The sequence below is a fragment of the Lepidochelys kempii genome, chromosome 17, assembly GCF_965140285.1.
Source record: "Lepidochelys kempii isolate rLepKem1 chromosome 17, rLepKem1.hap1, whole genome shotgun sequence".
Lineage (NCBI taxonomy): Eukaryota > Metazoa > Chordata > Testudines > Cheloniidae > Lepidochelys > Lepidochelys kempii.
In genome coordinates this window covers 19,843,824-19,847,294 of record NC_136396.1, presented here as the reverse complement: position 1 = coordinate 19,847,294, position 3,471 = coordinate 19,843,824, and positions in this window count along the sequence as shown.

The following is a 3,471-nucleotide window of genomic DNA, read 5'->3' as shown; positions in this document are numbered from 1 at the left end:
CGCATTGTGAAACTCTCCACTGTGATTTCTGGCTTTCTAAAGCTGGAAACACTCTCATATACGGGCAACCGTATTTCAAAGATTACACTTTCAGGTTTCACCCATACTGCAACACCCAGTTATGCTGACATTTGCCTACTTAATATTCACAAACACAGGATTAATTCTTCCTTTCTTCAAAGAAGGGAACACAGTAACCTATGCAGAAGCTGATATGTGCTCTGTAACTTCTTGAGCTCCTCTTTAGTCATATTTAGTCTCTGGGAAATCCTGAGGATCACTTCTGGAGAAACTTTGGGAGCTGCTTGAGTAAATAGTACACCATCCTCTCTAGAAGAGAGGCAAATGGATTTGGCCAGCTGTTGCAACAAGATACGCTCCAGTTAAATTAAAGAGGAATTTTCCCATTGCTTTGTAACATTCCATTCTGTAGCTGCGTCTGGCTTCCCCAGCACAAATCTGCAGAACATCACCTCAAGCTTGGCCTTGCAAATCCCTTGGGCAGCTTCTTTGTAAAACTAGCAAAGCTCAGGCTACTGAAAATGGCCAGTACCCCCCGCATATCATTGTCACATGCACCACAATTGGTGGCAGACCCGTAGACTCACCTAGTTCTAACCTCTGACATACAATACAACAAATGACTTCTAGCCACACAGCCTTTCCCTCATTTTACTAAAGCCTTCATTTTAGAAGGCTTTTACTCGCTAGATGGCGCTGTTCTCCCAAGGCTTGCATACTAGTGGTGGTCTGTTCAGTATAGCGTTGCTATATGCCACGCTGGACAGCACGCTCTCGTGAAGACAACAGTTATGTTGGAAGGTTTTATGAAAGGAGGAACTTCTCTGGTCAGGCTGCCAAGTCAATAGCCAGAAACTGACTTCTGCTGCTAGTCATCCTGGGCCTAAACTTATGGAGAGGCAAAGAATACAGCTGAGAGGAAAGACTAGAAGTTAATGCCTGGCATTTCAGCTCTCTTGCAGGAGGATCCAAGTAATTTATCAGCACTACTCTCATTTTACACAGTTTAACTAAACCAAGGTCTTGGCCAAGACTCGGTGGGAAAACTGACTGTGGAATCCTGATTTTTGTCCCCACTCCTGCTGTTACTGACTTGTATTACCATTGTGCCTCTGGCTCAAGTCATAGGCCAGGATTCCATCCTGCTAGCTGCTATACAAACCAGCTATAAATTAGTAAACTGCTGCTGTCTATAACCAAAATTAATAAGGTACTGTCATGGCAGTTGAATCAAATCACATACAGAGGTCTTGTCTACATGGGGCATTGACCAGCATTGCTATGGTTATACTTTGGTGGCAACAAGCTAAGCCATAAAAGGACACTTACTCCAAATAAGTGTACGTGCTGATACATATACTGGTATAGTAATGCCAATAAATCTCTGGATAGGCAAACCCTGAGTCACAGCAAATAACATATGGCACTGGATTGGATGTGCCTTCCCTTCTGTTTGCCTGGTCCTGCATCAGACATTTCTTAGCCCCAGGGTGGGACTTGCTATGGCCCAAGAGGCCTTTGGAATGCCCCTATGGTTATATGGGTATCTTGTTGGAAGGCATACTTAGCCTAAATGGGATAAATAGAAACTGGCTCTATTTAAAGCATGAGGTAAGGATCTCAATTCTTGTTTCCAGGGTTCATGAGCTTTCCTCTATTGCCTGCTTCTTCAGCATTCCTTGGTAAGGTGTAAAGCAAGTGTCACCTTTCCAGATGATTTCATACCCAAGAGAAAATGCTGAAAGACACCTATTTCAGCACAGGTAGAGCGTGCATTTAGCTTTTTGCTATGACTTAGCTCCTAGTTTTGAGTATCTTAGAATCATAGAATATCAGGATTGGAAGGGACCTCAGGAGGTCATCTAGTCCAACCCCCTGCTCAAAGCAGGACCAATCTTCATTGTGTGGGACCTAAGGTCACAATTATCTGATCAGCTCTTTTGATGTTTAGGCTGAGGAGGGGATCATTAGTTAGAGAGCAGCTGAGAGTCCTTAAAAACCAGAACCAAAAAGGAAGTAATTAGTGATTACTACAAATGTGCTGTACGGGATATTATCCTGTACAGACTCCATGGGGCTTGCAGAGATGAACTGTGTTCTATTTTTGCACTGAAAAATTGGTGGTTAAAATACAAAGCAGTGAATTGAAACAGTCTTGAGTTCTGTGACGGAGGGCTTACCAAGCGAACTTTATGCAGAAACCTGTTCAGGACTTCCATAATAGATGTCACATTTAGGTTAATAATACCTAGCTCTCATAAAACGCTTTCTATCAGGTCTCAAAGTGCTTCAGGTTTTTTTTTTTTTTAAATGTGTGTAGGGTCCCATTGTTGCTCTTGTCTTGTTTAGCAGCCCCCAACTGATAGATGAGCTGACTTATCTTTAAATTGCACCCATGACAACCTCTGTTCCTACTTTGTTCTATATTTGGTGATGAGCAAGAAGGGAGAGTGAACTCAACCCTGATAAACCTGCAGCCAACGCACATGGGCAAATAGGGGAACAATGGGCTGTAGATTTCCCCAGAAGGGAGGGAGGCTTCAATCGTCCTGATTCTGTTGTAACTCCAAAAAGTCAGATTAAATCCCCAGGTAGCAGTGACTGTTTGTGATGTGGTAGTACCTAGGAGTTCCAGTCATGGACCAGCACATCGTGCTAGGTGCTGTATAAACACTCAACTAACAGACGGTACCTGCCCCAAAGAAGTCTATATCTAACTACAATTACTTCGTCCAAGGCTCTAGTTTTAAGAATTCCTAACTCTTCAGCCAGAACTGTCTTGCCTGGTTTCTAGAGCTGAGCTCTAGGAGTTCTTAGTTCCATCTTCCTCTGATGTCAGCCAGCCCTATCTCCTTTTCCATGTTTGTTTTGTACATACCTCGTTTCCCCCCGTCATTGTATGTGGCTTGGGCTTTTGTTTTAGTGAATGTCGACTATCTCTTTTTCAGCCTTCTCTGCTCAGCTGGGGGTGCCAGCATTCTGCCACTCATGGGAGAGTGGCAGAGAGAGGGGAGAAAAGTGAATATTTTGCCCTTTTTCTCATTCAGCTCCAGGGGAAGCAGCAGTGCTATTGGATGGACATGATGGGCAGTTGTACGGGGTTATATTTTAGTAATGCTGCCAGGTCTGCTGCCGTGATTCCACGATGGCATCAGCTGGTAACTGTTGCTATATGTGTTCTTGTATCATGCCTATCATTGTGGTATCTGAGCACCTGGCTTCTTGTGAGATCCTGCATCCACAGGAGACCTAGAATGCTAATGATAAGAATGTACAGCTCTCTCTTATAACATCAGAGGCAGGTAAAAGATGAAAACAAGCTCTGCAGTTGGTTTCTCCTCTATATTTCCCTTGGGGCAAGTTTTAATATATCTAGGATATCCTTCAGCGTTAACCCTTTAGTGAATCTTCCCTCTTAGGCTGTGGCAGGCTGGCAGGTGGATTTCTTGA